Source organism: Anomalospiza imberbis, chromosome Z, assembly GCF_031753505.1.
Source record: "Anomalospiza imberbis isolate Cuckoo-Finch-1a 21T00152 chromosome Z, ASM3175350v1, whole genome shotgun sequence".
In the NCBI taxonomy this organism is placed as follows: domain Eukaryota; kingdom Metazoa; phylum Chordata; class Aves; order Passeriformes; family Viduidae; genus Anomalospiza; species Anomalospiza imberbis.
The window spans coordinates 60,298,527-60,319,077 of NC_089721.1; the positions used below are offsets into that span (position 1 = coordinate 60,298,527).

Below are 20,551 nucleotides of genomic sequence, written 5' to 3' on the forward strand. Positions count from 1 at the left end.
TTGAAAAGTATGTGTTGTGTTTGTCAAAGGAATAAAGAGACCCTTAAGTTCCTACATATAGTTTGAAGTTCCAAGTCTAAAGTATTGCTTCTGATTAAAGAGAAAGAAGGCAGAAGGGGGAAAGAAAATAATGGCATTGAAGAACTCACTGCTGGTTTATTTGTTCCTACAATGCTGGCTCTTCGGTATGATTGCAAAACTTCAGGTCTCTACAAACTGCAATCAAACTTTCAGCAGCACATAAGGTTTTCAGTCCAATTAGTTCCCGCCACACTGAGTATTTCAATTTCATATTCTGTTGATTTAAGTATAGACACACTTAATCAGTAAAATTAACTTGAGAAAAGCTAATTTTCAGTCAGACAATGAGGCAGCATCACCTGCAGTGATTGAGTTAAATGTGGGGGTGAGCACTAGATCAAGCTTTACAGGGAGGTTCCCAAGCTCAGAGACTCCTAAGCAAGAGCTCAGAGCTGCATCCAGACCTGGAAGCCTTGGAGAGCCAACCAAGCTGGCAGATGGAGAGCAGCCCTGGGAAGAAGGACTTGGGGGTGCTGGTGGTGGCCAGCAGGGCAAGGGAGGGGACTCTGCCCCTCTGCTTTGCTCTGGTGAGACCCCACATGGGTCTAACCCTAACCCTGCATCCAGCTCTGGGGTCCCAGCACAGGAAGGACATGGACCTGTTGGAGCAAGTCCAGAGGAGCCATCAAGATGATCAGAGGGCTAGAGCAGCTCCTACAAGGAAAGGCAAAGCAAACTGGGGTTGTTCAACCTGGAAAAGAGAAAGCTTTAGGGTGACCTAACAGCAGCCTTTCAGTACTTGAAGGGAGCCTACAAGAAAAGAGCAGGATTTTTTACAAGAGCATGTACTCTTGGACATGACAATGTGGAATGGCTTCAAAGTGAAAGACAGGAGGGTTAGATTAGATACTGCAAGGAAATTCTTTGCTGTAAGGGTGGTGAGGCACTGAAACAGGTTGCCCAGAGAAGCTGTGGATGCTCCATCCCTAGAGGTGTTCAAGGCCAATTTGGATGCTGCCCTGAGAACTGGGAGAAGTAGTGGGAGGTGTCCCTCTGCACAGTAGGGAAGTTGGAACAAAATTATGTTTAAGGTCCTTTCCAACCCAAACATTCTATGATTCTATGAATTTCGATAAAAGCAGTGAGTTCTGTCTAGGCTCTTCAGAGCAATTATAGAACAAACCACTATTTATAGTGGTTCCAAACACTATTTATAGTGTTTCTTCAGTTAGCAATGAAAATATGTTACATATCACAATAGGTAAGATTGCTTTTAACACAGAATAACCTGCTCCTTTTTTCTCTTGTACTGCATGTAAGACTTTCACATACTAGCTAAACTTGCAATACTATTCTAATATAGCAAGCTTGTATTTTAAAAAGGGTGGTGTAAGTAATGCAAAACTACTTCAAGACAGAGCTTCCAAGTAAGTTTTGTGAAAGCTAGAAGACATGGGCACCTTCTGCCCAGCTTCTAACTTACTGCAGTGAAACTACCCTGAGTTCCTCCACATTTCCTTTAAATATAACAGCAAACCTAACTGAAGTTTAAGCACCACTAAACATCTTCAGTAGCACTGACAAAAAGAGACCAGAGTTTAGATTAATAAACTCTCAGGAATGCTGAAAGTCATAAATCAACTGCATCTCCAAATGCTACTATCAAAACAAACTTCCACTTAGTAACTACTGACTTACTACATACATATATCAAACGACAATAGTTTCAAAGCAAGAAGTAGAGAAAATATTTCTTTTATAAAATACAAGATGTCATTACACTTTCTTGTAATCCAGTATTGCAATTTAAAACAGTAGTTGTAGAGTGAAAGGCTATCAACATGCACGCTTTTCAAAACATCATGTCCACATCCACTTTATAGCTTAGAGCTTAGAAGCTCCACTTAAAGAGTTTTAATGGAAATGCCTCAACTTCTTCTCACAGTGTTACCCAAGGAGTTCAGGAATTTAATCCAGAATTATTTCAGTCCTGGGAGTTCATTACATGATAAAAGCTAAAAAGGCCAAGCTACCTAGATTAAATGGCCATATGGGATAAGAAAAATGAAAGCTATTAAAGTATGTGCAGAATGGTTCTTGATGAGAAAACTTATCTGTATCTCAAATATAAAGCTTTGAGATGACCTCCTCTAAATCATGTAAGTAGACAGAAGATATAAGAGCAGGACAGCTGCAGCGACTAAATGCTGTACTTTACATTCTCTTAGTAGCAGAAATCTTTCATACCATAGCAATTAATTTCTGCCATTCTTGGCATTACTATTAGGCTAGGATAATTACAAATTCTAAGTTGACTTTATTATAACATTTACAAGTGTTTAGTCTCGATTTTCTACAGTGACAGCAGCGTAACAAGACTGAAGCAGCCAGATCAGCCCACAGAAAGAAATCCAATAGATTTTCCTCAAAAACTGGTTTATGAAATGTTTTATTTCCAAGCTTTCTGTCAGTGTGCACCTATGCATCTCTAGAAAGTCGCCTGACCATCTTCTAATGCATCCTATGTGTTTCCACCAAGTTCTGCACAGCTTCTGTATTCCCTTAAACATATTATAAACTGTCTATAAGTAAAGCTTCAAAAGAAATAGTAACGCTTCTGAAAGGGTACAAAGTTTGGGTTTCTATTCCCCTTGTTACCAAAGACACTCATGAATTTTAGAGCACCTTTATGAGACTCATGATGAGTATCACAATTGAGATTCTAATCTGATCTGCCACTAAAAGAATGAACACAAAACTTTACAAGTATCCTACCCCAAAATAACTAACAGTAATTACTACTAGTACTTCCTAGTACTAAAACAACTACCTAGTACTAAAACAACTCTTAACAGCATAGCTACCATATGCTTAATTGTTCATTCTGTATAAACAAAACCAATCTATAATGGAAGACACACACATGACACATGGGATGCTCCCTAAACATGAAGGCTTATCTCAACTTTTTTTGTTTTAATTCAAAGCTTTTCATCCACAGACTTAATTCTTCTGTGATACTCTGGAAGAAAATACACAGTATTAATTTGAAAAACACTAAAGAAAATATTTTCAGAACGTTCCAGAGGATGCAGTGGTCATAAACCAGAATTTTTTGAACTCGTTTCTCAGAGGCATGCATTTCATACAGAAAGCAAGAAGAGCCTAAACTGTTCTGACAGAAAGCCTGCACAGTTTAGTAACCATAAAAATAATTTAAAAAAAAAAAGAAGAAATTGCAAATATGTGAAGTAGCAAAATAACATCCAAGTGCTTGATAACCCTCAATAATCAAACTTCCTTTGAACCTTATTAACTTTGGGACCCGCAAAACTTTCCACACAGGACACTGAAGTAACACCCAACACTTTCAGGCTAGAAGTGACCAACTTAAAAGGCCAAATGTGACACCACAAGTTACTAGAAACTAAATGGTTTAGAAAAGTTTCCAAATTTCTTAATACTGAATACATATACGTGTATATACACGTGTGTGCGCGCGCACATATATATATATGTATATTTGTGTCCAGACTGTAAAACAGACTACAGACTTTAAACTGTAAAACAATTCCAGCCCCTGTGAGTATCGATTAATTTCACATTTCTCACAACTTCATATCACAGATACAGAGCACTGGAGTCACACACCTGCACGGCTGAAGTCGCACACCCAAGGGACGTGTCCCCTCTACCTCCACCTTACTGGAAACGCCATTTTCACCCCTCCACTCAAAGAGACCCTTTCTCCTCAAGCCGTGGGATTCTGTCCCCTGCCCAGGCCCCTCCACACAACCGGCAACTCCTCCCGAGGGTAGGAACGGGTGGGGCGGGGGGCGTGAGGGTTTCCTTTCCCCCAGCGGCCGAGAGCTACCTTCCCCCGCGGTGGGCACACGCGGCAGGACAGGTACAGACGCTCCCCCGGCCCACGGAGACTCACTCACAGTTTCGGCAGAGGAACCCTCAAAACCCCCACCCCGCCTGTGACCGACCCCCCCTCCCCGCACTCGCCCCGAAAGTTCTGGCGCGGCCCCCCAGCCCCGGCCCGCTCCTCCGCAGCTCCCCACGCCGGCGGTGCGGAGAAGACACCCGGCCCTCACCCCCTCCTCTCACCCCGCAGCCCACACCGCAAATACCCCGCAGGCGGGCCCGCCCCGCCCCCGAGCCCCTCTGGTGCCCTCCAGCCCCTCGGCGGGGCAAGGCCGGGACCCCCACGCCCCCCCCGGCCCCGCACTGACCTGACGGGGGGGGCTCGGCCGCCGCTCGGGGCTACAGCGGGGGCTCCCCCCGCCGCCGCCGACCCTCCGCTTCCCGGCCCGTCCTTCTCCGAGCGCCACCGCAGGGCAGAGAGCAGAGGAGCCGGAAACGCGAGGCGGAGGGAAACACCGGCCCCTCTTCCCTTTCCCAAGAAAATTTTAAAAAGAAAAAAGGGGGATTTAAAGGGCTCGGCCCGGAGTTTAAAACAAAGAGGCGGAAATAGCCGAGTGCAGCCCGAGCGGAGCCGAGCGGGGGCGCCGCGCTCGCGGCGCATGCGTGCGGGGCGCTCACCCGGGCGCGACGCCGGCCGTCCCCTCCCTCCCTCCCCCGGGCAGCGGGGCCGGAGAAAGGGGGTCCGGAGCCCCCGATAGGCCTGGCCCCAAGCCGTGCTCCGGTCACAGAACCGCAGAGTACGCTGAGTTGGATGGGAGCCATCAGGATCATCGAGTCTGACTCTTATCCTTACTCAGGACACCCCTAAGAATCATACTGTGTGCCTAAGAGCATTGTCCAAACGCTTCTTGAGCTCTGTCAGGCTTGGTGCTGTGACCACTTCCTTGGGGGACCTGTTCCAGTGCCCAGCCACCCTCTGGGTGAAGAACCTTTTCCTAACACCTAACCTAAAGCACCTCTGACACACCTTCAGGCCATTCCCTTGGGTCCTGTCACTGGGCACCACAGAGAAGAGATCAGTGCTTGCCAGTCCATCTGCCCTGGTGAGGATGTTGGAAACCCCAATCCCCCCTCAAGTCTCCTCCAGACTGAACAGACCAACTGACCTCAGCCACTGCTTGAATGGTCTCCCCTCAAAGCTGTCTTCAGTGCCCTCCTTTGGACATTAATGGCTTAATACCTTTCTTACATTGAGGTGCCTAGAACTGTACATGACACTCAAAGTGGGGCCACACCAGCAGAGAGCAGAGGTAGGAGCAGAGGCTACGTGCCCAACCTTGAAAAATGCATGCAACTTGTGAGCAGGAAGGTGAGATCAGCAAAGGTGGTTGGCTTTTAGGCAGGATGTGCCTATGCATTGCTCCAAGCCCCCTCTTCTCGCTGAAAGGTTTTCCTCAAAAGCACACAGGTGTCTTTCCAACTGATGAGAGTGGAAACTTGAGTAGGAGCTGGGTGGAAGGAGAAACTAATAAGAGTGCTGGTCGCAAGACACGCTGTATCAAACTGTAGGTGGCTCAAAACACTCCTGACTGCTGAATTACAAAGATCCTGTCTTCCTGAAGGTGTGAAGTCACAGGTCAAAGAGCATGCATAAAGCTTGGAAAGCCCATGCCAAGTTCAAGTTTGCACCAAACAGCTGAAAGTTTAACTTGCAAATACAACTACTTAAAAAATTAACCTGTCCAAAGTCTAAAGACATCAAACTGATCTTCCCAAATATGCATATATTTTGAATGTAATCCTTTAAAAATACCTGCATATTTCCCTCTTTTCTTACTTCTTTTCCAGCAAAGAATGAGCCATGAGACAATCTTCCACCTTGTCTAAAAATGCCATTGGAAATGGGCTATCTGATATGGCACAAGCCCTCCATGTTCTACAAAATACTGAGCTTTTATTGCATGCCAAGACAGGGGCTGTGCTTGGCTCTGGGAGCTATGTTTTCCAGATGCTAAGCCTGAGTTAATGGAAAATATGTCAGCATTTTAGATTTGCTTTGTTTCAGTTCAAGGGTTATGTAGTTACATGAGTGTATCTTGTCTATCTGAAATATAAATTCTATTTCCAGTTTAACCACAAATTACTTTGTATGGGCCTTTGTTGTGTGTTGTAGAAAGTAATGGGGCTTCCTATCTGACCCCTGGAACTGGGGTTCAGGTAGCCAGAAGCAAAAGTAACAAACTATAAGAATGTGCATGAAATTATAAACTGTATGCCTCCTTTTTTTTTTGTTTGGTTGGCTTATTTTTCCTAGTGTTTCCAGACCAAACACTACAAATTAGGAAAACCATTAAGGCCATGGTGTATAGGTGTTGACTTTCTCTTACTAGAGAATTTTTTTAAAAGATGGCGCCTTAAGCAAGATGATACAACCATGCCTACTACAGCAATCTACTGTAATATACCCAAAATGACAAGATTTGTGACCCTCAGAGCACAGACAGTGGTTTGCTCTCTTCTCAATCTCATCACCTAACATCAGTTCTAATGCCTTCGGCAATACCATTAAAGTGTGTGTTAGCCATAAGTGATGTTTCTGAAATATAAGCTTTTTCAGTGACTACAGTATCTAATATCACAATTAGAGTACCTTTTCTGAACTACAACACTGGATATTAGAAGAGAAGTGAAAATTTCTGTTTGCATTCATTGCAAGTCAGTGAGCCCATGGTCAAACTACAGAATTTCAGAGAGTGACTTGAGGAGAACTAGGAACTGCATTTAAAGGAGTCTTGAAGTTAGCTTTACATGCATTACTCCTCACAATTTTCACACAAATTAGGGCATTATGTGAACATGGGTAAATTGAATCTTTATCTTCTAGAAGCATGTATTTCCTTGCTAAAACAATTAATGGAACAGAATCTGAGAACTTCTTGACAGAAAAAAACCCCAAACATCTCAGGTTTATCTTCTTTAGGTCTTCTTAGAGTAAAAAGGAACTGGTCAGCATGAGCATGTTAATAGTAATGGTATAAACAAAGAAATTACTAGAAACCAAACAAAGCAACACATTTTCATAAAGCAGAAGAGTAGCAAATAAAATGAATAAAGCACAAAGCAGGAAAATAAAGGACAAAATTACTGTAATTTAAGACTTATTAATGATAAAGTGTTAAACATTGAGAACTAATAATTCCAGTAGTTTCTTAGAGCACAAGAGCTACATTGATTCTGTAGATCTGTGAATGAGACTGTTTGTGAGTGCTGAGAGAGAGTGCAATGAGAGATGGCATTGCAAGGTTACTCCCCAACTATGACCTTTTTGAGATCACGGTGACCAGGCAAGTCCTTCAGTACTGGAGAACAGTAAATATTTCACCTGTCTTTGAAAACAGTAAGAAAGATAATTTAGAGAACTACAGCTTCCCTCTGGTTCCTGAGAATCATGGAGAAATCAAAGATCTCAGAGCTGGGCTCGAACATCACCAAAGACCTCAAGCACTGACCAGCTTATTTCTTGTACACAGATGTACCAGGCACAAATTATTTAAGCACCATATTCTAATGGGTCAGTCTATAAGATATGGGCATTATCAGAACACACACAGAGAGAATGTGTGAGGTTGTGTTGGGGAAGATGAAATAGGAAAACCGTATAAATATGATTGCCTGGCAAAAGATTTGGAAAATGCAGACATTGAGATGAGAACTAGATTTGAAATAACAAACCTTGACTACTGAATAACTAGAAAACAATAGTATAGCCAGGTTGAAAGCAATCCCCCCTTCTGATTAAACAACGCCCTTTACCTGCAGATAGGTCCAAAGGTCACATGGAATGCTCTGTCTCACCCCAATGTATGGTTCATCCCACACCTGTGACCCTCCCCTGAAGTATCAGGTATCTGTGACCCCATTGGCCCAAGTCCTGTTCCAGCTCACCTTGAAACCCCCTGATGAGGTGTGCCCGAGGGACCGGACTCTCTCTTGGACCTTCCCCTGGGACCCTCACCTGGAACCCTCGCTCCCTCTCTCTCCCTCTCCCTATCTCCCTGGGCCTGCCACAAGTTGCGCCTGGCAACTCCAAGCAGGGCCTTTCACCCCTTTTAATAAACCACATTTTCTAAGACCTGACTTCAGAGATCTCTCATCCATCCAAACCGTCCTGGAGACCCGCGCTCGCTACAGGTTGGAAGGGGCATTTGGAGATCACTCAGGACAGTCTCCATGCACAAAGGAGGATAAGGTAGAGCAGCAGTGTCACTTCTTTAGTTATCACCAGACCAAGCTCTGCCATTCTTACGTTATAGATTCTGCATGGTCATCCTAAGGATTGAATGATAACTTCACTCTTGCCCCAGAATGATAACTTCACTCTTGCCCATTGAACCATCTTTTGAACGTCAATTTCACCACAGTTACATTCTGGCTTCAGAGATACGGTCTATTAATCCTCTGATCTAAAAATAAAGACCGAGACGTTCTTTACAGAAGGAGCGATGAGCTACCACACCCTATGGACACAGCTGCATAGGGGACAGGCCAATCAACCAGCAAACTTCTTTGCAAGAGACTATTTGGATGTTCACTGTTCCCCAAATTCTGACATTATGAAATACGGTTCAGCATTTTTTTATAGATGTTACCTGAGCATAAGCATAATAACCATAAGTTTTTAACTCCATAACTGTTTTGCAACCTCCTGCATCTATATAATAGTAGGAAATTTCTGTTTCCTTTAATATTTTGGGTTTGGTGAGTTGATATCTTTCTCCATGTTGTCCTTGCTAAAGAATTGATAAAGCATTCTCTTAGTCTCTAGCTAAACAGTTTTATTCCTAAACTGATCTGCATAATTTTTATTTTATGATTTAAGGACACTATAAAATTCAAAGAGTTTTAAACCCAGGTGATAAATATTTAACAATACCCTCAATCATTCCAACCCACTTGAGCTGTTCAATAGTCACTGTTACTTGGCTTTCAAGGTCCTCCATTTCCCATGGATAAAAAAAATTCTTCATTTCCTCTCTGGTCTCAATGTCAAATAAATCAAGTTCATTCCTTAGCCAAATCCACTGAATGGTACAAGACAAACTGATTCAGCAATCATTTGTAAAAGAGGAAAAAGCAAATACCAGTTGTTTAAGTATCTCTAGTCTTACAAATATTTCCACTGGTACGTGAAAGATTAGTGCTCTTGCCAGAGCATGTAACTGTTAGCTAGCAATTAGAAACTTCTGGTTATGAAGTCTTCCTCACCAGAAAACCTCTTAGTGTTTCAAAGATGAGCATTAGATAGAAAACTGGAAATAGTGAGGGATTTAGTGACTCAAAAAATAAGAATCTTTTGCCACTAATTACTTCTATAAATACAGCTTAGATCCCTTCAATGATCTGGGCTTTAAACACAAAAGCTTTAGCAATATACTTACTTCTAAATGATGAAATTTATACTGAGGGCAGGGGGCAGTAGGGAGAAGCAAAACAGAAACTCATGCTCAGTTCCCAGGAGTTCTGCATCTTGGATATTCTGTTCTCAGAACCTGGAGCTTGCTCCAGTAAGAAGAAAATTATCAGCAGTCTACTGCATTGCATAAGGCAATGTGTTATCCCTGTGACTGTCATCTATAGATACTGCATTGAAACTAAGGAGGAAGTTCTCTTCCTGACTTCTTTATGACCATCAATTTTAATTTGGCTCTAGTATGCCAGACTGAACACTGACAAGAACACTGGCCAGTCTTTTGATAAACTACACAAGTACAAACAACAAACATCAATACTTAAATTCCAGCAATTCAGTTTCAGATACACTTCCACGCAACCTGTACAAAATTAGAAACAGAGGTGGTAAACTAGAAGTAAAGTCCGTAAAGAGGAGCAGGCTACAGGAGAAAGGAACATTTAGAAAAAGGGATAAAAATAATTCCTTCTTGACTATCCAGCATTTTCTGATTTACCACTTAGACACTCATAAGGTGGTGTCACATCATTTTCAATCATTTACCAGCAGGCGTGACTAAAGAGGGAGGTCCCAGGTGACTGGAAGTTAGTCAGTGTGACACCCATCTACAAGAAGGGCTGGAGAGACAACCCAGGGAACTACAGGCCTGTCACTCTGGCAGTGGTATCAGGGAAGGACATGGAGCAGATCATGTTGAGTGCCATTATGCAGCCCATACAGGACAACCAGGGAAATCAGGCCCAGCCAGCAAAGGTTTAGGGAAGGCAGGTGCTGCTTGACCAACCTGATCTCCTTCTATAACAGGATGACCCACTTAGTGGATAAGAGAAAGGCTGTGGATGTTGTCTCTGTGAACTTTGGCAAAGCCTTTGACACCATTTCCCACAGCATTCTCTGTAGAAACTGGATGTTGATGGCTTGGATTGGTGCACTATTACGTGGGTAAATCTGTCTGAAGAGCTGGACCAAGAGAGTAGTGGCAAATGGAATTACATCCAGCTGGTAGCTGGTTGCAAGCAGTTTTCCCCAGGGCTCAGTATTGGGGCCACTCTTGTTTAACATCTTTATCAATGATTTGGACAAGGGAACAAGTGTCCCTTCAGTCAGCCTGCAGATGACACCAAATTGGGCAGAAGTGTTAATCTGCTGCGGGGCAGGAAGGCTCTGCAGAAGGATCTGGACAGGCTGGATTGATAGGCTGAGGCCAACTCTATGAGGTTCAACAAGGGTCCTGCTTTTGGGTTATAACAACCCCATGCAGTGCCACAGGCCTGAGGAGGAGAGGCTGGAAAACTGCCAGATGGAAAAGGACCTGGAGGTACTGATTGATGGCTGGCTGAACATAAGCCAGGACTGTGCCCAGGTGGCCAAGAAAACCACTGGCATCCTGGCTGATCCTGACTCATATCACCTATTGTCTTTTGTGCTGAAGTGCAAATACTTCCTTCCATGGAAAGACACATATAGCCCATGTTGTGATCTTCAGCAAGGCACAGGGATTCCTGAGGCCTTTAACAATTTCCTTTCTAAACCTGTCCTGAGCATCCTTGGACTTTCCCTCCTAAGCTTTCCAATTCTTTGGAAGGCTTCTCTATAGCATTTTTCACAATGGTATAACAAGAGCTTAATGAATTATCTTGTAAGTAGATGGACATGTCCTGTATGCTGATGGAAAACATCTTTTCCCTATAAATGTGGTCAGCTGGTAATGTATCCATATGGAATTGGACAAGTAGTTAGGAAAGTCCACCACAGGATTTATAAATTTATGATCAGGTTTCTTGTGGCAGGAAAAACGGGGATATCCTGATGATATGCTAAAGTTTGTCAGATTGGTGACAATAGCAGAGGTACTGGAGTGCAAATGTTTCCAGATGCCGCTGCAGCTTTTGAGATGAAATATGCTCTTGACCTAGGAATCAGGAGAGAGACATAGGGAGTAAAAAAGGCTCAATAATAATAATTTACTGCCATCAAGACCTCAGGAATTCATATGTTTACCTTCTGATATAAACATTTGGGGGACTAGCATATTAATACTGTGCCAGCCACAGCCACAAACAGCCACCCCACTCTGAAGAAACACTTGTAGTCCATTATGAAAAAGTTATCTTATGATAAGCTGCATCATATGCCTGGACTTGAGTACGACAAGAATAGGCTGCACCTCTAGGAACAGGGGGAAGACATGTCCTGAGCAGCTTTAGATGGTAGTTGATGGGACTTTCTACTATGATTGTGTTCAAAGAGCTACAGGATTCTGTATGAGACCTTCTGTGCTAAGTGACACAAATCATCCCGTGAAATACCTGGATCTGCATCATGTAGTGATTCTCACGGCCTTTTTTAAAGCAGGAACTACTAACACCACCACCTAATTACCATGAAGCTCCACAGAAGCATGTGAGCTACTCAACTTTAGGCAGAGACTCACTCCCAGGACTGAAGAAGATTCAAATGTGTATTTATATGAAGGACAAACAGAATGTCTGAAGCTGTTTGATTAAACCAGTTTGCTAGTGACCTGGACCTTTCAAGAGCTGTACCCACACCTAGGAACTACCTTTTATAATTTAATATTCAGTTAGATAATGTGACTCAGTGAAAAATAGCCACCTTGGCAAGCCACTTGGCAAGGCAAGGCCCTTTACTATATATCAGTTTTTTCTGGTTGATCTTCGTGACCCTGTCTCACAACGGAACAAGTTTCCTGCTTCTGTGATATATACTTGGAAGAGTTTATACCAATAAGGAGGAACAGATAGAACCTTGGACAAAGATAAATGTTTAATGGTGACTGAAAGTCCCCAAAGTAGCTATTTCTTTTGTATGAGATACTGATACAATTTTGTGGGATAATTGTCCAAAGACAGTCTTAGACATCTCAAATTGAAGGCAAATCTCTTGTAGATATTGACATTGAAAGTGTTTGGACTGTATTCCTCTTTATAATCACAGAACCTACTCATAAAACTTTACCTGGTTCCTCCACTTCTCCATCATCTGATACTGCATAGTATTTTTCCTTTTTATCTAAGAGAATGGCCAAGGAGCAAAGTAATGGGCTGTGTTAGAGGAATAAAAGGAGGCTGGGAGATAGGCACCCTGAGATCTGCTAGGCAAACTAAATAGGGGAAAAATTGAGCACAGATTAATACTAGGGGAGAAAAGAATACTGCAGAGAAGGAGGAAAAAAATAAAATAAACTTTGAAAGTCTGTAGGAGGGAAGAAAGAGGGCAAAAAGAGAAAGTGGAAGAAAGAGCATATGAAGTTTGGATTTAAGTTTTACAGAAAATGTAATAAGTGTACATAAAAGCCATTTCCCCATTTATGACTTTCGGATATTCTGCAAAAACACTTCTCTTTTGCAGGAGACTTGAAAGCATTGGTAGGGAAAATGAAATGGGTGTCTCCCTTTCTGTTTGTGTCTGCCACTTTTTGTTATTGAGCCTAAGAGGTTATGTGGCAGTGTCTCAAGGTTATGTGCCATGACCTAAAGCCACCTGGCTTGTTAGATTTATTGTATTTTCAAATTGACACTAGTGCATTCCTTTTATTTTCAAAACATATGCTGAACTGCAATATAGTTGAAGCTGTGAATTTATGACAAGTTTTGAAAAGACATTTAGAATGAAGGCCTTCTTTTAAAATGCAGCCCAGGAATTTCTGGGTTGATTTTTTTCGTATTTATTTTAAACAGCTTTAGTAAAGGAATTGCTGATTTGAGGCAGTTAGCCATTGTCCAGCAACATGTACCAAAGCCTGCAATACTTTCAGGCTTATGACTAACCTTTTTACAGTAGTTTAAACTGAAGAATCCTAAGATTTGAATACTAACTATCTTCTCTAAGTCCTCTTCACTTCTACAGTATCTGCCCCATTCTGTAACTGCACACATGGATAGCTTTTCTACACAACTGCAGAAGAACTAGTTCCCTCAAAACCAAAGAAATAAATCAGGTCTCTGAGTGGAAAAAGGGCAAGCATTTCAGTAGGAGATCTGTAATTGCCTATCTAAAACTCCTCCTGCGCTGGCCACAAAGGAGCTTCCCTTAATGACATACTCACTGAGCCTAACAAAGGAAGTGAAGGCCTGGCTCCTGTACCCCTTCTTCCTCCCAGGTCTAGTAAGGACTGCAGCTCTTTCCATCAAGAGGGCTACAGTGATGTAGTGTCTCTCGACCCAGCCACCTGCTATCATAAACCTCATGACAGCTAGAGACTGAGGTCACCACTTTACTGCTGAATATCTTGGAGATTGGCAGAGGAAATCAAAGATTTGGAGGAGGCAGACATAAGCCATTTTTCTTAGGAAAACAAAGATCAAAATAAGAAGGCTACAGCTTAATGTAAGACATACTATTATTTCAATCAGGCATTCCCATAAAGGAGCAAATCTGAATCATGGTTTTGTGGCACGCATAGCAGTCATCCACTGATTAACAGTCTCTGCCTGGATTAATGAGTCAGCCAAATCACCCACACTTATGAAAACTACAGATAAAATGTATAAGAGCTGTCATTTTCCTCGAGGAAAAGGCAGCTCTGATTAATGAATCTTAGTCTGCTAAGGTTCCCAGTCATGGACAGCTACACATTTATTCCTTCTATGAACTCTGAAGATGATGTTACTCACCAGTGATTAATGACTTGGGGTATTTCAAATTGGTGCAGTATAAGAAGCATTGCATTATCACTCTGGAATTCAGGCATCTTGTTTTGGTTTCTTAAATCAATACATTTAGCCCCTTTTGAAATATATTGGCCTTTATTTTTTTTTTTAATAAGAAGCAAAATTGCGTTAGAACCTAGCTTCCATTCTTAAATCCCTTTTAGGTTCCCTCAAATTTTTTGCTTGAATGAAAGTGCCATGTTTCTAAGAGAACAAAAAATAAAACTACAAGCACTGCTGAAGTACCAACCATGTACTAGCCTGCTTTGAATTCTGGATTTTTTTCTTAACATTTTTCTTCCTTATTTTTACCTCAAATGCTACTTATTAGCACTGTTTTGGTGAGCTAGTCCTCACTGTTAACCTGGAAGAAAACTAGGCTGACAGTAAAGGACTTTGGAGCAGGTGAGCAGTTAACAAGGCAAATACCAATTATATGGCTCCTTTAGCCAGCATTCTCTGAAATCAGATCCAGCTCCTAAGGTCAACTAACCAAGTTTGTGGATACAAAGTTTTGCATTTAAGTTTATGCCTAAGACATTTAAATTAAATTTTCATTATATGTAAAGAGAGAGTCAAATCTTCACATTTATCTCCAGTCTAATGAAGTGGTCAATCTGCTCGATAGGTTGTGGCATGGACTGAGAACAATATTGGGACCATCTGAGCTGGGGTTGCAGCTGTTTTATGTTCCTTATTTAGAGATTAACAAATCCCTCAGCAAATTCCTACAGGACGACCTTTCTCTTTGGAATGAGATGGGTGAGAGTGGGAAGGGGTTCTCCTGGGGAGTCCAAATCTCTGTCAAAGAGAATTCTGTTGAGTGTTGTGGGTTAGAATTTAATCAATTACTGAAGATAATAATCTAATGGTTAATCTACACCCATTTATTTAAAGATTCAGCTTGGCTCATTTAACACTGGGCAGTTCAAAGATTTGTTGCATGCTAGAGCAAACAGTTCCCATACGGGTGCTTTTCGCTTTCCAGAGTTCAGTGTCATTATGACATTTGCATACTGAGCAGCCATCCATGACTTCATTACAACAGCCTCTTCAGTCAACAGTACCAGCTCAATTACCATGTTATCCAAAATACATATAATGCTCAACTATCGTATAAAAAGCACAGCAATAAAAAAATCTGCGTGAGCTCAGAGACCTACACTTGAGTAAGTGGCCTCAGAAGTAATTCCTCCTCATTAGCCCCATGTCTAATGCCAGATGGACACTGAACAACCTAAAACTCTCCTGAATACAAAACAGCACATGATTCTCCTTTGAGGAGGAGAAATTATCTCAACAACGATTTTTGGCACTTCCTGATTTGGTAATATGTGTAGCCTTCGCGTGGTGTAACATGGAAGAGTTACTGTGTCCTGAAAATAGGAGCTGAGCAGAAGCAGCCCTGTAGAGAACAGTAGCAAAAGACAGATTTCCATTTGATATGATCGGATCCTTTTAGGTCCCTGGATTGTAACTCACATTCTGTACAAACAGAAAATATACATAGTTTGATTTTTTTCCTGTCTTTTGCCCATTAAAAATCTACTTTTCAGCCCCACTTAGGCCTTCCTAGAGATGTTAGGAAATCGATTTCCACTGTGGTTCTCCAGAGGTTCTTCTCTCTCTCTGGTCAGAAGAAAACCTCTCAATCTGTGCTTCCCTGCCCAGGACAGTACCCAGCCCAGTACTGGGATACCATAAACCTTCTCAGTGTTCTTTTCTACCCACTCACCCCATGAACCTCCAGTGAGTGGGTTTAAATACTGACAAGGTTCTCATGCACAACCACTCTCCCCAGTATGCAATCCTCACAGACAGTACAGCTCCATCTGTGCCACGTTTCCAAGCATGTGGAGGAGGATCTGCAGGCTGCAGGTTTATTTCAGTGGCATAGAACTTCCATAAGCTTTTGCAGCCCTGAGTGGGCAAAGAGTTGGAGGGCAGTAAAGCTGCCATCCCACCTTTCTTCCCTTCTCACAAGTCAGCTTTAATATCAAAGAGCAAACTGCAAACACAGAATGAAACAAGATGCCAGGCTTCTGAAAAGCAATGCCAGTGATTAATTGTGTGATCATGCCAAGACATTTGTGGGTTAGCTTACTGCAGTTCAGATTTAAAAAAGAAAATTGAGAAATGTATTTGCATGATGAGAAATGCATGAAAGACTCACAGTGACAGGGTATTACTATGGTGACCAGTGCAGTATCAGATTTAGACTACAGTGATAAGAGATGTTGGTGTGGAATCCTGGCTCCTGAAGCAGCCAGACCTTTAGGGGAGTTGAGTACACTTTAAAAGGAGGATGAAGGTGTTCCCCAGAGATAACAAAGCAAAAACACAGACAGAAACACTGTCCTAGCCATGCAGAAGTTTGGAGCTGAGATTTGAGGGCTCTTGGATTCCCAAGTACAGCTCTGAAACTACAGCACTACTTTTTCAATATTTCTAGTGCAGCAGGCAGAAAAACAGAAACAATGGGTGCATTTGTGAAGCTGGATACCAGAGGAATACAAAGACTGTATTTTTAGCTTCTTATGAGGAAAATATCACAGCTCAGTTGTTTTCAGTTTGCACATTGATGTTTTGTTGCTAAGGAAACCAGGGCAAATCATGGGATACAAGGCTCAGACTCAGGAAATAGAAAATAATCCCAAAGACCATATCTAACTATAAATCACACATTATTTTTCAGAAGAGCTATCTATAAAGGGAAACACATTGTCCCGTAGCTGTGTGATAATTTTCCCCTGAAAAACCTTCATATCTTGAGCATGCCAAACAGATAGTATTCCATCTTTGTGATAAACTGAAAGCATGCACCTGTGTTAGACTTCAGGTCTACCCTGTTAGCATGTACCTGTGTTAGACTTCAGGTCTACCCTGTTCCTTGCTAAGTTGGTTTTTGTTTTGTTTTGTTTTGTTTTGTTTATTCCAGCAATATGTTCATAAACTTCTTCAGTTGTCTTCTGCTACTTTCACCCTGGATTAGGCCATTAGTCTTTTCTTGTTTGCTGCTACTGCAGCACTGGTGCTGCTACTACCACCACCAGCTTTCCTTAGTCCTCTACAGTAGCCATCATCTAGCTTGACTTGCAGAAGCCCTTTATTCCTGTAAGCCTTTCTTAAAGCTTTACTTGTAAGAATCCCAGCTAATTTGCCTGGCTGTAACATGACACATTACAGGTTTCTTTTTTAAAACACTAATAACTTTTGAAATCGGGATAAATCGAGGCATCATAGCTTCTTGAGGAATGGGCAGTAGGAACCAAGCACTACTTCTGTTAGCTCTGGAATGCTAACAGATTGCAGAGGATATTTCAGAAAATGAGCTGAAACAGTGTTCAGGAAGCTGTGACATAGTATTGTAGAATTTTTTTTTTTCACAAGAGACCTCTGGAGGTCTGTGATCCACCACTTGCCCCATCACTCATTTAAACTCCATGTTTAAAGGAGCGCCAGCTGAACCAGGGTGCCTCAGGACTTGTTCAGTATAGCAGGGAATATCTACAGGAGTGCAGATCCCATGGCTTCTCTGTATCTGCCTTCCTCAGTCAAGCATCTTGCTGGGGAATAAAGGGGCCCCTTTGGTCTCTGGCCATTGTCTTTGGTACTGTCCCTCTGTACCTCAGAGAAGAGGTCTGTCTCTTTCCTTTCTGTTTCTCCACCACAAGGAAGTTGAAGACATCCAAAAGAGTCCTCCTCTCCCTTCTTGTCTCCAGATTGTATAAAAGTCTTTTCTCCATCCCTTTCCAGATGTACTGTGCTCCAGCGCCTTCTCTATCTCTGTGGCATCTGCTGGGCTTTTTCCATGGAGTCAGTGGCTACCCAGCTTCAAGGAGGCAAAACTGGGCACAGGTCTCCAGATGCAGCCAGGCTCACTGATGCTGATGCAAGGAGAAAAACACCTAAATTTGGGATGAAGTGGCACAGTAGCAAATTCAGGCAGCTGAGTCTGTTAGAGTCATCTGAAGCACTGGTGCTCTTGGTGCTCTCCTGAACTTGACAGGGGAATTATTGGGTAAGAAGTTTTTGTGTACCAGATACTGATTTTTTCCAGGAGGAGACATCTAATTGTGAGTGGCATAGAATCAGGTGTATAGAACTGTTCCTTAACACTGTGCCAGCCCTGCAGGGGAATACTATTTAGAACTCTCCTCAAGGGATGCTGGACTAGATGTGTTTCTTTCCACTGTCTTATGCCTTAAGTCCTTGTACCTGATTTTCTTTGGCCTCATAAGAGGTAAAAAAGTGACAGATATTAGATTGTAATCTATTTTATGCCATGAGACCCCTTAAATAACTGTACTTATTAATTTTGGTTTTCATTTCTGGCAGATGCTGATGTGTGAAATAGTAATCCAGATTCTAGCACAGTAAAATGAATACTGTCCCACTGCCTGTCTACCCAGGGCAGAGGGATTTCTTGTCCATGAGAAAACCATTGAAAGGCTCCCTAACCTTTATGTGGAATATCTACACTCCATACTAATACTTCAACATTGACAACAGTATTTTAATTCACATTTTTGTAAGTACCTTTCAGAAATTGCTCAAAGACTTGTCTTTGTACAATGATCTAAATGCTATCCACTTCCATTGAAACAAATTATTTTCAGAATTAAAGAATTAATCCAAAATTGTCTCTGAAACTGCTTTTCTTAAAAAGACAGAATTAATTTTAGACACAAAAATCCATAGAAATAATTGTATATTCTTTAAGTAAACTGTTGAATTTGGAGCTGGACTTCAAAAATGATCAGTTATTTTTGTATTCTAAGTAGCTTGACTAAGATTTAAATTTTAGAAACCAAAATCAATCACTTTAGCAGAGTAAATCCCATGGTTTAAACTCAGCTCTTCTATAAACATTTTGGATAAAAAATACTTGCAAACAACCCTAGGAGTGGAGAAAGCAAGATCAGCTCTTTCCTTGGAGTGGCAAGGGCTTATTGTTGCAAACCCACAGCCTCTGTTCTCATATGATGGGGAAGTGAGAAACCACATATAATTACTGTCTACAGTCTTGGAGCCACTAGCTGCTTTTAATTGCAGAGTTTGCAGACTCTGTCTAATGTAAACTCTCTCTGCAATTAAATCCAGCTCACTCACATCTCATCTGTGCAACTGACCCTCAGTGACCCTGCTGGAGCAGGGGGGTTGGACTAGACCAGGACTTCCAGAGACCGCTGCCACCCTCAGCTGTTTTGCAGCCCTGTGATGCTGTGATCCCCACCACAGCAATGAGGAGGTGTGGTCAGCAGCCACCCTAAGACAGCCCTCCTCCCTGTGCAGAGCAGCGCCCCAGTCAAACCCCAGGTCAGGAGGTCTCAGCTCCTAATTCCTGCTCTGTGCCAGAGCCCAGCAAGTCCCCTACCAGCTGCAATGGCAGGGTGAGGGCAAGATGAAGCATTTCCTGACATGCTGGAGTCACTAGGTAGGAGCTCACACTCAGAAGAAAGATGAAGCGGAGTGATAATGGTGAGGGGCTCACCTCATCATGGAATGCCGAGCTGCAGAGCAGAGCTGCCCCACCAGAGCTGAAGCCCCATGCACTTCCTGGTCTGACTTGGGGATCAAGGACACACCAAAGCTTAGAAGCCCAGAAAACATGGACTCCTAGCTGAGATGTGATAAAGGTTTCTTTCAGTTGACACAGGCTGCTTCTCTAGAGGCCAGTGCTGGTGCTGAGGGTAGCTTTACATTGTTATGGAAGAAGAGAAACTGCTTGGTGATGATGGAGCAGTTCTTGAGGAACTCCTTGCTTGCTGTCCCTGCCTGTGGGAGGAAGCTCTGTGCAGAGACTGAGCCAGCATCTGGCCTCAATAAAAAGCTATGATCAGTCTCTGGGACATAGTGGTGAGACAGAGTAAACAAGAAGTCCACAGGCTTACATGCAGCATGATTCAAGGGTCAGAGCTGCACTGTGCTGGCAGGGTCATGAACAGCAGACCCAAGTGCAGCTAGAGTGATAAACATAAGAAACCCTCACAAACACCATAGACTTTAGGAGCCCTGGCTTCTGGAGTACTGACTTGCCTTTGTAATAACATTTCCATGCTCCAAACATCCTCCCATACCCACCCACAGCAAACTACCAGCAGGAAAAACAGGCTGCACATCAGAGGTAGAACATTTGTTGGGATAGGAGGAGCTGACATGATTTTATTTTGCATACCGTTTAAGACGTTGTTAATCTGAACAAATACATTCCTGCCCTGAAATTACTTTAAAGAGCAATTTTACACATTATATGCAGAAATTACCTGGGCATGGCTGATCTAATTTATTATGTTCTTTAATGTTCTTGCAACAAAAACAATCTTGTCATTCTCCTCTGTACAATGAACCTTGTTCAAAAGGATGCTAAAAAATAGCCTAACAAATCATTCTCGATGGACATAAATTAAACAAACATAATTCAACTGCTGACTCATTAAATAGAAGCAAGAGAAAAAATTCCTGAACTTGAAATGATTTAGAGATGTGGGTATGGCAACAATACATTGTCGAATTT

General features: G+C 42.3%; 1 protein-coding gene across 10 annotated transcripts in view; it reads right to left on the minus strand.

Annotated features, from left to right (window-relative positions):
- Positions 1-4,552, minus strand: part of PCGF3 (polycomb group ring finger 3) — a 53,771-nt gene extending 49,219 nt beyond the window's left edge. For 5 of the 10 annotated variants that reach the window (XM_068176047.1, XM_068176045.1, XM_068176048.1 and 2 more), the window contains exon 1: positions 4,260-4,552. The gene's annotated coding sequence lies outside the window, so the exon portion shown is untranslated. Of the gene's footprint in view, positions 1-3,672; positions 3,792-4,259 lie in introns of those variants that run through there. The other 5 variants (XM_068176038.1, XM_068176039.1, XM_068176049.1 and 2 more) reach the window with 4 other exon arrangements.
- Positions 4,553-20,551: the final 15,999 nt, after the last annotated feature.